We start from the raw sequence: 14,393 nt of genomic DNA on the forward strand, positions 1-14,393 counted from the left end.
AAGCAAATATTCATTTTTCTCATTCTTCCTCCTCACACTTGTAAGATGATTTTCTCCAAACTCAAGTCTAAAAGATACCTTTTACCTATTTATCATCACCCAGGCCCAATAGGCCAAAAGCACGAGTGTTCTTTTTTAAAATTGTAGATATGTATTTTCCTCTACTGGTTTTGGATGCTGAGAGCCTGTGAATCAATGTTTGATTCAGAAATGAATCAAATTACCTCTTTGAAAGGGAAAGCTTATGCTATCACAGGGTGTCCCACCCTTCATTTGAACAGATTGCTATAAGAGTAACCACTAGAAAAAGTTAAAGGTTGCAGAAAAAGTTCCTTAAAGAGATGTTCTTAAACATTTCAAATGCATCAAAATTCAGAGAGACTAACATTTTATCAATAAATCCTCACAAACAAAACAGTCTAGAGGAGGCAATAGAAAACCATCAAACTTTTTTATTTTAGCAATGCTTTGGGGATGCATGTGCACTGCTTCTTTTACTTCTTTTAAAATGTTGAGTTGCCTAATTGAAATGCAGCTCGTGTTGCACCCTGGTGTACTTCTGGATCACTAAGAAATGGGTCCGATTTGAAAATGTCAGGATCTGGTTAGCAATTCAAATGACCACGGTGGTAATTACGGCTTTTCATGTTGCAGCATGTTGCAGTGCATCAAAACTGACACAAATGCCTGGTTTTATAATACCACAGCGTGGAAATAAATGTCCAAAATGATATGAAAATGTACTAGTAAGAGATTAATAACTGTTATTCTAGGAAGAAAGATGGTTCTTTTCTACCTGTGTATTTTTAAAAAAAATGTCCTCTGATAGCATCTCTCCTTGAAGAAAACTGGATTGTATTATCACTCATAAGCTATAATCGTTTCTGTCAGCACCACTCAGAATTTTTGACAGAAAAGAGGAGGAGAAAAGGAATGGGTTGTGGGGAAAATAGTGCAATCTTATAAGTCCAGAGAGATACTACTTAAAGGTTCCCCTCCAGCATTTTGTTGTCTCTCCCACCCAGCAGACTAGAATATTTCAAGTGTTTTATTTTGATCATGAAGTGGAGGAACTCTGTGTATAGGGAGCAATGCATCATGAGTCATGTGAGCAGCTCTACAATGTGTGGTGCCAATGTGTCATTTTGAAATATGGGCCTAAAGCAATATGCATAAGGGAAACTTTTCCTCTTTTACAGGGAAGAAAGAGGAAGAAAGGTATTTTGAAGTCTGGTATGCCCCCAGAAGTCTGCTTATGAAATAAGATAACTAAAGCAAGCAATATCTTTAGTAATAGCTGAGTCACTGAGCTGTCTTCTCGCTGTGGAATGGTTAAACAGAGATCAACACTTGGTACTGCTGCACACCTGTTGACTTTTTTGTCATCTGTTTTTTTGTCATACTGTTTTGTCATCTGATGGATCCCACAACACACTCCCTAGCCACACACACTGCTGAGAGCACAATGAACTGCACAGTGCAATGGTATCTCAGGCTGGCCTGAGCCTCAGGAAGGCCCATGCTTTCTCTGCTGTCTTGTATTTTCTTTCCACCTGACCTAGAGGTTGGGTGTCCTGTGTTCATCCATGAAGTTATCATGGGGAGATGTGTTGGACAATCACCTCCCTCCTGTCCCTAACAGTGCTGCTGTTAAAAAAATAACTTTAAAAAATAACTACAGTGTTAGAAATTAATCCTTTTGGCTTTGCATGAATCTGAATATACACAGAATTACCAAATACTGCATTACAAATGGCATTACACATTTAAGCACGGGAAAAGAAACACATTGCCTTATGTGAGAGATTCTCTTTCTACTGCAAAGAGCCAAAACCTGAGCTTCTTCATTCGAGCAAACTGTCACACAGCACTGGACCTCAAAGCTGACAGCTGTGCACAGCAGGTGACCTTGACACTCCCATTATAATTTGTGAGAATATACTCAGCCATTCTGTCACCATTACAGAAAAATAAAAAGTTTAAGAAATTAATTTGACATAAAAATAAAATACCTCCTCTAGAGAAGTTAGTTTTGTCTAAGACAAAACCAAGAAAGAAATTCTGAGGCTTAAACTGTTGCAAAAGAGACTTTTCTTTCCATACAGACTTCAGTATAAAAAGGGCCCACCTACCACATGCACAGGCTCCCAAGTGGGAGTTACAAACAATAATTGTAGAAGTAATTAAAGAAAAAAAAGGGCAAATAGGCAGATTGGATTCCCAGTAGATGAAGGCTGTCTAACAACTTACAATGAACACGTTTGAAGTCAACTTCAAGTAATATGCTAACAAGAATTACGTGCATCTGTTTCATGCTCCCTGAGAATAATGCCATCAAAACTGAATTCAAATGTTTCAAACCTACAGAGAGCCTGAGCATGTCTTTGACTAATTAAAACTAACCATGTTACTGAGGTTACAAGCTTACCCCTTTGGACATGAGCAGATTCTTGCTAAGGTCACTTCATCAGGCAACATAATGAATGTCTGTGTTCAAAAGGCATGAACAATACATTTTTTTAATTAACATATTACTGGATTGAGGGAGATTTATGGAGTTATTTGAATTTTGGAAGACCCACAGTAGCAGTCCTCAGTCACAATACTACAGAAACATAACAATATGCAATGAAATTTAGGAAAGCAGGTCAACACTAGAACCTTGCCTGAATTATTACTAAGGCTAAAATTGTGCTTGATACCAAACTACTCTATTTTTACTTAGGAGTATAAATTAGCTGTTATTTTATTTAAAATAAGATAAACAGAAAAAAGGCAGATTTAATTCTGGTTTGATATCATTGAGGCTGTTGCATCTTCCAAGTTCCTTATATAAATTATAGATCTTGTTTTCCTAGGTCAAATAGAAAAGGGAGAAGAGAATCAGAACTGCTGCCTAAACAGAAAGTTCAAGGTACTGCAATAAGTTCCCAGGCTCTTTCATCTTCATTTTTCTATAATATAATATAAAATGGGCAATTAAAGATTGTGGTTCAGAAAATAAAGATTAGGTTTCTTAGACTGCCCTATGCAGCAAACCAGATTAGCATAGGGAGGGAATGCAATGGATGGAAATGCTGATCCCCCAGCACTGGTGCTGGTGGCAGGAGGTGAACTCAGCCCAGGTGTGCAGTTATCACTCCCTGGCCCACCAGCTCTGCTTTCCCATCCCTGTTGGGAGGTGCCTCTGGGCATCACAGCAATATAAAGAAATGTTTAGGTGAGAAACTGACAGCTTTAAAGACCCATTATTGCCTTTGCAAAGCATAGCAATCCATGCTAAAGCGTTCCCTGTGGGAGCTGTTCCTGTCTGAACACAGATTTACTCACTGTGTTCCAACTGCCCACATGACTATAGGCAATTGTATTTTTTTAGTGTGTTGGCACGAGCAAACTCTGAAACCTACTAAATGAAAATAATCTTCTTATGTCACAAAATAAAACCCCCTTATTTTACCAGCCACTGATCTGATTATCGTCTGAATGAAGCTAATCAGTGTAATTACACAGTTTAAAAGTGCAGGCTGTGGATCCACAGATCATAACAGACAATACTTCTCTAGGTGTCAGCTGTGTTTCAGATTTGTTAAATTGGAGTTTTATGTAAAGTTCTATTTCAAAAAACCCATTGGTTTCAAATTATTCTTTCGAATTGAATTATATAAATAGAATTGGAAGAAGTTTCCGACCATTTGCTTTCCAATGAGAACATTCCATTAAAAGCCAACCATTTTAAAGATGAAGCAAAGTCATTCTAAGCATTGTGGTGTTCCACCAACAAAGGGCTGGGTAGGGAAATCCACAGTCCCACCCTATTGGCCTGACAAAGCTGATCAGCAGTTAATTTGACTATTAAACATGGACCATTATCACTGTCATTTAATATCTTAGCATTAATATGTGAGGCTGCCAAAGGATTCTAATCACAGCAATATCATTCAGGTTTAAAAAAATTAAAAGAAACCCATGAGGTACCCCACAGCTTTTTCTAATTAAACAAAACCATATCAGAATTTACTACTGTCACTCCTAGAGACAAGGGTAAGTGCTATAGCCTTCTTCCTTTTATGCCCTGACAGACAAAATTTGATCTAAGGCTCTCCAGAAATTCATTGTCTATGATCTGGGAATGCCAGCTTTACCTTTACCCAGCTCTGAACTGAAGTATCAATGATGTTCTCTTGCATACAAGTTCAGCAGCTCTGGGTTGAAAACCACTTTGACATTCCTGGCTTGATGCTTGCCCTCAACAAATGCATTTGATGCTCATGTATTGCCTCCTGGCTGCCTGCTGCCACAGCCATCTGTCTGCATGGCACACTGCCTGTGGGCTACGTGGTGTGCCAGTTTTACTAGGGCAGAGATGCCAAGAATAGGTGCTCTTAAATGCCCAGCCAGCACATTAATTCACTGCCACCTTGTCTTAATGCCCTTCGACCACCAGCTCAAGGAAGGCAAGAGTGGCCATACAAGAAGAGACAAGAAGTCCACCCAGAGTTCTGTCTGATTCCAGATGCAGGTCATTAACACGTGCCTTGAAGTGAAACAAGAGCATCAAGAGCTGAACAATTACGAAATAACCTGCTCATCAAAAGCCTGGAAACATTTCAGCTGTAAACATGCATATGGGCTAATCTGTAGAAAGTGCTATGAACCCTGGAGTGAACCCTGTCATCTAGCACTGAGAATGCCTCAATGCTGTTAAACATGTAAAGCAAATTAAAGCCACTCCAGCCTTAACACAGTGCCTGTATTTAATACACAGTTGAAATTAATATGAAACTACTTTCTTCTGCATTTTCTTATCTCCACAATGGAGACAAGCTTTAAACTGAACTACTTTATTGCCTGAATATGATAAATAGTGATGTAAATAGAACTGGTTCTTTTGTACCTTAATTCCATAATGAATGTTAGTAGTTAATTATCATGCCTGTCCCTGGGCAGCTTATTTACTGGGGAGGTCACACAGCCAATGGTGAGGACAGGACACACTCCCACAACTCCCCCAGCCCATGCCAGTTCCTTTAGGTAAGAAGGTGTGGGATTCCAAGGAATCAGGAAGGACTGTTTACCACTTTCCACCCAAGTTTAAGGAGCTGGTGAGGGAAAGAGCAGTGAAGAAGAGGCTGCAGAGCATTGAAGGACTTACCCTGGTGCCAGGTTTCACAGCACTGCTCAAGTAGCAAGGTACCAGGTAGAGTGTGTTACCCAGGGTGTGCCCATCTGGCTTCTGAGCCAGCTGACAGCCAGGCTCTGTTCTGCTGGCACTGGCAGGGCGTGGATTAAAAACCAGCCTCAAGGCTAATGGCAACAACGCAGGACAGATCAAATCACACGGCATTAAAAAGCAAAGTTGATGGAGTTCCAATACACACACGGGGTCCCTCTGAGGAGGTGAGATCCAGCCAGCACACATAAATACAACTGACCTTTTTTTGGCAGAGAAAATATTTTTGTAAATACATTTGATTTCCCCAGTTATATGGCACACAAAGGTGCCAATTTTGAAACACATTTGAACACTGAGTACAACACAACTGTTTTCCAGTCCTGAGTTAGGCGTTCTACCGTATTTGGACAAAGCCCATTTGAAAAAAATACTAAAACAGCACAGAAACCCCAAATATCTCATTCATATTCTGCTCAGACAGCAGAAATTACTTACCCTCTCTCCACTCTTCCTTTTGACTTCATCTTTCCCACTCTCCAGATCTCTCCTCTGCTTTTCCCACCCCACACTCCTGTACAGCTTTCAGATAACCAAAGACCAGTCATGAAATAGAGTCACCTCTGTCAAGTCAGCTACTGCAAGCTCCCACACTTCTGTGCACCAGAAAAACACTGACCTGAGACTTTAAAACACCAGTGAGCAAAAGTTCCCTGAACTCCATGAAACTCCAAGCAGATTTACCACAAGAACAGAACAATGCTGAATTCCACCAGCTGATCCAGCCCCCTTTCTCTGACAAGAGGGGACAACACTTCAAATTAGAGCATTTCATGTCAAACCACAATCAATCTGGCATTTGCATTATTATGTGTGTAAGACTACATGCACAAGACAAATGTCTTCTTTGTGCCCCACAGCAGTTGCCATTATTTATGGATGCATCTCAGCTCTTTGCTACATAGAAATGAGCATCACTAACTAGCACTACTCAAATGTTTCAATAGAAAGAAACTTTCTATGATAATTTATTTGTGACAGCTACAAGAACTGTGAAAAATGTATTTGTAGTTGTAGCCCTAGTCACAAAAAACCATTTCAAGTCTTGCCACAATAGTTTACAGTTTTGGGCATGAGGCCAAGTATGCTAACTAACAGCAGGCATGTTTCCCACGCTGGAGCTCCTACAGCATCCCCAAGGCTCAGCCTTTCAGGCAGTCAGGTGCAGTCCTCTGCAGAATCCTTCACAACTGCCAGAATAGGGGTGTGCACATGGTACCTGAAAGACACACCAAGTTTAAGATATTCTTTTGTATTTACACTGCCACTAAGGTGTTTCCTCAGGAAAGGAACACCAGCATGGACATCAGTGCAGGGAAAGGCCAGCTGGTCTCCAAAGTGTGGACACATTGCAATGCAGTACCAATTCAATAATGTATCATACCTGCAGTTTAAAAGCAGGGCCCTGCATTTTGGTTACAAATCCTGGGTAGTCAACAAACAGATTTTAAAAAGAACACAGGATGGAACAACCCAAGAGGTTGAATTCAGCAGGGGTAGTGTAGGGCTTGCATGGGGGAACCACTATCACCTCTACAGACAGCAGCAAGAGGGGAGCAAAGGAAGGAAAAGAGAAGGCAACCCTAAAGAAAACCAGTAGGGTTTGAAAACTTACTCCATTCATTTTCACTCAAACAACTGAAAGCATGAGCCTGCTTGATATATTTCTTTAACAAGCAATATGAAAATAGCAATCAAAACTTCTTTCACCTAACTGCATGAGCTGCTATCCATGCTCAGTTATTTGTTTGCTCACTGGAATAAAAGTCCTGGTTCTGAACCCCAATTTCTGACAGATGCACTCACTGTAAGTGATGGTTCCCCTGATCTCAGTATCAGGACCAAAACAGAGGTAGTCTGACTACACAAACACAGGCAGATCATCAATAAGCCACACTTAAAACCAGCACATGGTGCAGCATGGAAATAATAAATAACACATCAAAGCGCTTCCCAGCTGTAAAAGATTCTCCTTCTTAATTCATCAGCTCATTCAACTGCCACTTTGTTACAGTTTATATTCAATACAAAGTAATCAGAACTCTTTTACTAGACTAAATATGGGCTAATTTGTAGCAATTTTATCTAGAAGACTATAATAAAGGCCTTAATATCACCTTTTCTTTTATTAGAAAGCAGTTTTATGATAAAAGAAAAGTTTTTTTACTTTCAGTAATTCACCATTTGTTCCTAATGCACTTAAATGGAAAAAATACTTAGAGGTTTCAAAAATCCTAAAATAGAGAAACATCTGCTAAAATTTAGGTGCAGCTGTTTAGTGAAGGGCTCCAACTCTAGAAAAGCCAGTATTGAAAGTTCCCTCTGCAATCAATAAAAAGTCTGTTTAAAAAGTCATGGAACAGGGTGATGTATTTGCTCAGGTTCAAAGTGATTTTTTTTGTTTTGTTTTTAAAGCACTGACATCTTTTGGTCATCAAAACTTGGGATGAATTTTTTAATTTAGTGTCAAACAGGTGGTTCAGCCAAAGCCCCAGCCAGGCCATACCTTGTGCTTTTTCAAAGCAGTCAGAATTGTTCCAGTTTGAAGAATAAAGATCCCAAAAATTGCCTAATTTTTGGTACAGGAGGCCTGTTTTATTTCCTGCTTAGCAACTAGTGTCACTTCAATGGTGAGAAAAGTCACTTCTTGTTAAACCTTATTACCAGCTTTAGGCTCTTTTAAACAACTGTACACGGATTTGTGTGCAAAGCATCTTACATGGTTTTACTACATTGTTTTCCAGTTGGGGGGAAATCTGAATGGCATTTACATAAAAGCCTAATTCGTATGACATTAGTATAATTTTGGCCCAGGGAAGTGTGAATGTACACTATTACATTCCTTAGTTATAGATTGAGTTGTAGATTTGAGACAACTCAGAGCTGTAGATTTAATTCTTTATTTGAAAATGAAATGAAAGGGACAGGTAAATTTCATTTTCTCAGCAGTAACATTAATCACTAAACCTGCACCAGGCAGGTAAGACTCCTGTTGAACAGGACATAGACTGTTAAAATGAGAAAGTTCCATTTGCTACTGTACACAAGAGCAATGTGAGCCTAAAAAAAAGTGAAATTATGGGACTCTAAACAAAAGGCTTATGTCTTCCAGCCCAATGCTATCTGGTGCCTGTGAATACAGTGCATACAATAACACTACCTTCTATAAACTGGAGAAGAGAATTAAAGGGTTGAATATTTAGAGACATTTCAGACATGCCACGTTTCAGACACATAACATCAATATTTCTTATACATTTTGCGCATCTCCAAGTACTTCATCAACATCACAATGCATAATGATAAAACTTACATTTCATTTCTGTGGGAAGAGAGAACAGGAAGGATTCAAAATGTAATGCAAAACTGTAATATTGGTTAACAGAATCACAAGCTATCAAAAAGATTCAGGTGGGTTTTGATTCATGATCATTGTTGAGTTTGATGTGTATCGTGGTTCATTGCATCACACATCACAATGTGCTTTCCACAGCCCTGTACTCACCCCAGGTATCCCTCACTGTCCTGTCCTGTCCTGGAGCACAAGCTCAAGGGACTTTTCATCACTTCTAGTACAGTCCCATGTTCATGGTTCTCCTCCAGGGAAATCTTTAGCAGAGAGTTACAGTTATTGAAGATAAAATATGTATTACTAATCTGATTTTTCAGATTAGCAGCAATGGACTGAGGCAACAATATTATTTTTATATTTTTATTAGTTGGGTCAAAAGAAAATGGCTTGTCAAAGTTAACCTTACTTCTGCACAATGCATCTCTGTGAGCACAAACACTAGCCAGAATATCCAAGTGACTTTTAAAAGACTTTTATGGATATTCCACTCTCAAAGGATCCTGGATGAGATCAATGGATGCCAACCGAGATCATTATGTATGACCTACCTTGCCCATTTCCTTCCCTTTTTGCCTTTGAGGCTCTTTTAGTGCACTGAATGTCTTTCTGGGGAATTTCATTTAATATCTTGGCAGCACACTCAATTCCTCCTGTCAGATCCTTAAGGCAGTCCTATAAATAAAGGGCAGAATGCTTTATTACTAGAGTCAGCACAAGAATTGTGCACAGTGATGCCCTTACTCATACCACAACATTATTAAAATGTGCATACTGTTTCTATGGTTCAGAGGCAAAGGGAGGCAAGCAATTGCAACTTAATGGCTTGTTCTCTCTGCTCCTGGATCTGTGGGTAATATAGGGTTTTTTAAGTATTTTTAGTATTTTTTTTTTTTAGTATTTTGAATTCTGCTCCAGATGAGCTACCATGTCTGCCTCCTTCTGTTCACACAGCCCCACATCTTGCTGCTCTTTCATGAACATGAGCATCTTTTGTGTTTAATACTGACATGTGATTAGTATCAACTGCAAACCTGGCACTTCAGCCGTTAGCAAATGGCAGCCTGGTAGGAGAGACAATTCTGCATTAAGGTTAGAGCTCAGGGCTCCTAATGGACTTGCATTTCCAGCTGCCCAGAGCATGCCAGAGAGCTGGAAGAAATCATATATAGGGTCTCCTATTCCACATGTACTGCAACTTCTACAGCCTGTTGCTTTGATCTAAAGTAAAACAGACAGCAGGTCATTGCTAAATGCACTAATTTAAAACCAGCCTACTTCAAAAAGACTTCAAAGTCCTTGCTAGTATTACAGAACAATCCAGTCAGGGATGACTTACCAAAACACATTGCAGCCAGACTCATGGTTTTATCATAATGCTCATCTGATTTGTGAGTGCTCTTCCCATGGGCTTAAGTGGTAAGGAAGAATTTTACTCTTTTGAAAAAGAATATTTCTAACATGAGGAAAGCACTAAAATAAGACCCAAACCTATCATTTCATTAGTCAGTAACTGTAGTCCAACAAACAATAACACCCAAAACAGAACCAGCTTAGAAGTGGGCAAGGGTGCATCAGGAATTCAATTATATTTCAATTATAGAGTTTATTAAAAACTTGAGACTTGATATTGTATAGCAACAAAGTCCAAAAAGCATTAGCAGCATCTTACTGAGGTGCAGCAGCTTTAAGGCAAACACCTTTACCTTACAATTCACCTTTTTGAGTAGCCAGTAGGTATTCATCTTCCTGGGGGGAAAAGCTAGAACCAAGAGTATCCTCAACACTCCAAGGGGGGGCATTATATTAAGAAATTAATTTCAAAACAGTTTCTATTTAAGGCTTGTAAAATCTTCAGCAAAACATTATAACTTTACAGTTAACTGCAAAACTGCATATTCATTAGCAGACTCTTCCAGGAGAGAGGGAAAGGAGAAATGCCCCACTTAAATGAGATTGTGAAGTTATTCCCTCCTACAGGGAAATGTGCCAATTGTCAAATTTCATTCATTTTATGACACAGTACTTATATTTTTCCCAAAATGCAGCCTTAGAGTGGGCAGAAATTCCAAGTTACCTCTTTATGGGAACAACCAACAAAGGAATGAGTTATAATAATTATATACATTAATATAATAATAATTATTAAGTATTACAGTGTATGTCATGCATTATATTAATTATTATAATAATTAATAATTTATATTAAAGTTACATTCCAATACATTATTATGGCAAATAAACTGCAAAAGCCAGCTGAGTTACTCTTACCCCTACTCCCATCCTCTTGACTTTTGAATTTTTGAATAAAAACAGAATTTTTAAATGGATGCCCTACAACAGAACCTCATGGAAGCTGTTACAGGTGTTATTGCTGTGAGGCCTGATAGGTGGGGTGTGGGTTGGGAGGAAGATAAATTCTTTCCAAAAAGAACGTTGCAGAAGAGAGATCTTCCAAAAGTCTTACAAAACATCTCTCTTAGAGCTACCTGGCATTACCAGAGCAGCACTTCTACTTAAAAGGAAAATCAATGATCTTCCTTCTGTTCTGTAAAAAAGAAAACACTTTAAAATCACATACATGTGGCTTTAACCACAAGCATGCAATAACATTCCTCGCTGCCTTTGGAAGAGGTATCAATGTCAAACTCAGGCTGGAATGTCATCTCTGCTGGCTGTGAGGACACTCATGGATGCAGTGGTCCCACTGACACCATCAGGTGTTGTTTATGCATGATTCAAGTCCAAACGTCAAGGCAAAACAGAAGGAGCCAGCAGGAAATATACCATGGAAAAGTGTAAGAAGAGAAGGATTTGCTACACAGATACCAATAAAAACAATTTTTCCCTGCTCTTTCAAGAGCAGTTTCAAGAGTAGGAGTTCTCCTTTTGTTTGGTGGGTTTAATATAATAAATCTTTAAAATGCTGTGTCTAAACACAAAGCTATTGAGAGTTTTGAATCACCATACCGTAAAAAAATCCCGTGTAGCAGGAAATTACTCATTTCAGTCTAACTTTTTAAGCTGGAAAATAGGGGATATAGCATTATATTATAGTTATTGCATTCTTTGAACTGCAACTAGCTAATTCTGAATCTGGTATCTAGTTCCACCCATCAATAAGAGCAGAGGTTTTATTTTGGATATGTACCAGTTTCAGTCTTCAATGGCTTTACACTCATTGAAATATGAAAGCAGAAATAACAGATGAACTTGATGATCTTAATAGTCTTTTTCAACATGAATGAGTCTAAAATAATAAAATATATTTTATGTATAGTGTAATATAACAATATAATGTAATAATGTCAAAGGGCTTTCAGGAAAGGTGAGGCACAATCTGGTCCTGCTCAGAAAGATAAAAAACTGCTAATCTGGGAGAAAAAAAATTCTAATAACCTCAGTATCTATGGGTGTTCCTACAAGAAGGTAAGACCTCCAGATGTAAATAACTACAGTTTTGCAAATGGCTTTGCAAAATCCTGCTTTCCTGCCTCAAGGAAAATCATCCTTTTAAGGTAGCTCACACAAAGCTGACTAAAAGAAAAGAAACTGCAATATCTACTACTGAAAACCGAAAGCAGAGTATATACCCTAGTGACGGGCATAAGTCAAAATAAATCAATTGTAGCAGTGAATTACCTTCCAGGTCTTCTTCAGACAGGCATAGAGAATTCAATCCAGACTAGGCTACTGTAAAGCTATCCCTGGATTTGGTATTTTTTAGTGACATTTGGCATAACTCACCTCAGTGTGATACAGGTTAAGAATGTAACTTGTCCCATGCAGAGCTCCCTCTGAGGGCCATATTCACACAAACGAAATTACACTCAAGTCCCTGTACTTTATATTTTCTAAAAGCAGCCTGTGGTTTAATAACGTATTTCAGTCCCATGAGTTGTCTTTTCCAGCAGTTCCTCCATCAATGGATCTGTCACCACTGACAAAACACAAGGAACTTAAGGGATTTTAAATACATGTCTTGATAAAGTTACATGATGAGATTTCTGGGATCATCTTTTAAACACAATGGGCAATGACTGCTACTGCACTGCTGCCTACCTGCCTTTCCACAGTCTTCAAGAAATGCCTTTGTTAGTGATTCCTTAGAATAACTGTCATCAAAAAGAAAGATGCATAACTGCATATTCCCTTTAGAACACAATTAAGCAGAACCTGTGCTCTCTTGATGCTGAGATCTCAGCAGTGAATCTCCTCTAGTATCAGAGCAGTTTTATCTGTTGCATCCTAGGGCTGAATGAGGTGAAGAAAAAAAAATAATGATAATCAGCACCTTCAGCTTCAATCAGCAGCACGTTACAAGATTGCAGGATCTGAAATTCAAATGTATGTTCATCCTAGTGTTATTGTGGGGGGTGGGGAGGGCCCCACCAGGGGAGGGAGGAGGAAACACAGAAGCATTAATTCCAAAGAAATATAAAATGAAATATAGTTGACCATATTCATCCTTTCACACAATAGTTATGTGTCTCACTAAAAGTGTACTTACTGTCCAATCCTTAATGTTTCATGTGGGCAAAAAATATTAGCAATAAATAATCTCCATCCAGCTCTAACTTTAGTGGCTGTTATTTACATCCATAGTTTTGTTTATGGGATGAAAAGCTACTCCAGAGTTCTCTCACTACAGACTAACCTTTACATGACTTTCCATTCCACTTGGGCCAGTCACACATTCTCCTCCAAAGGAAAAAGCCTCCAAGATTCCTTTGCTGCCCACACTAGCCATAGCATCAGAACTGAAAAGAGTGATCTTGCAGTACAGATTTTGCTATTTGAACTCTTCAAAAAAATCAATTTCTCTTCAAAGGACATTTCTAACACTTATTGCTGCAAAGACATAAAAATAATCCTTATCCATAAAGCTATTCAACAAACACCTACAAATATTTTCAAACAACTAGAAATAATTTCTAGGAATTCCTTTAATTTCCATACATAGTCATCGATGATCAGTGTCATAAAGATTAAAAAACATACTTTTCAATTTAAATTGGACTAAAATTTTCAGTCTGCAGGCTTTGGGACTGTATTGTCACAGTCACATCACATTATTTCCATCAAAACAGCTATAGGCTTCCGGTGTTGGAAGCAATTATTATGAAAAGTGTCAATGTGTCATTCTCCCCAAGCCACATGATTAACTTCACACAGCATTTGACAAGTAGCCAGCTCTGTCTCCACCAAGAAAAAAGGGAAATGGAGAGAGAACACACATGCAAGTCACAAGAGAACAGTTTACCCACTGTATGTGAGCAGATTTTGACATTGCTGACTGATGCCACAGTTGTGAGATACTTCTAGAGGTTCACTGTTTTGGTGGAAGGGATGCTTAGGTCTGCATGCATGAACAAACACAGTTTGCCTTGTCCTGACAATGCATGCACAAAACAACATGCTCAGTAATTATATCTTCAATGAATGGTGTACACCCCAGTGTTGGTTCTCTGGCTTGCAGCTCCAAATTGTTGACTCAGATCACCCACACAGGTCCTGGTCCAAAAAACAAAGCTCTGAGGAGGGTCTTCTTTTCAGGAACCTGCACAAGTCAGACTGCAGACCAAAGAACGCCACGCACAAACTACTCCAGCAGCCTGGAGTGCCAGGATCTCCTTTTTCCATTTCACTTGGCACTAGGAGGACCATGCTATCAATTTTGAAGCTAATAATTTGTGAAAGTATTTGTAGGGGAAGCAAAAAGCAACTTGGGGGACTTCAACAAAAAGAACTTTTAAGCTGGAGTCAAGACAAGGAAATGATACAAAACATATGAGTCCCAAATCCTAATTTCAC

This window comes from Cyanistes caeruleus, chromosome 21 (assembly GCF_971803275.1).
Source record: "Cyanistes caeruleus chromosome 21, bCyaCae1.hap1.1, whole genome shotgun sequence".
Lineage (NCBI taxonomy): Eukaryota > Metazoa > Chordata > Aves > Passeriformes > Paridae > Cyanistes > Cyanistes caeruleus.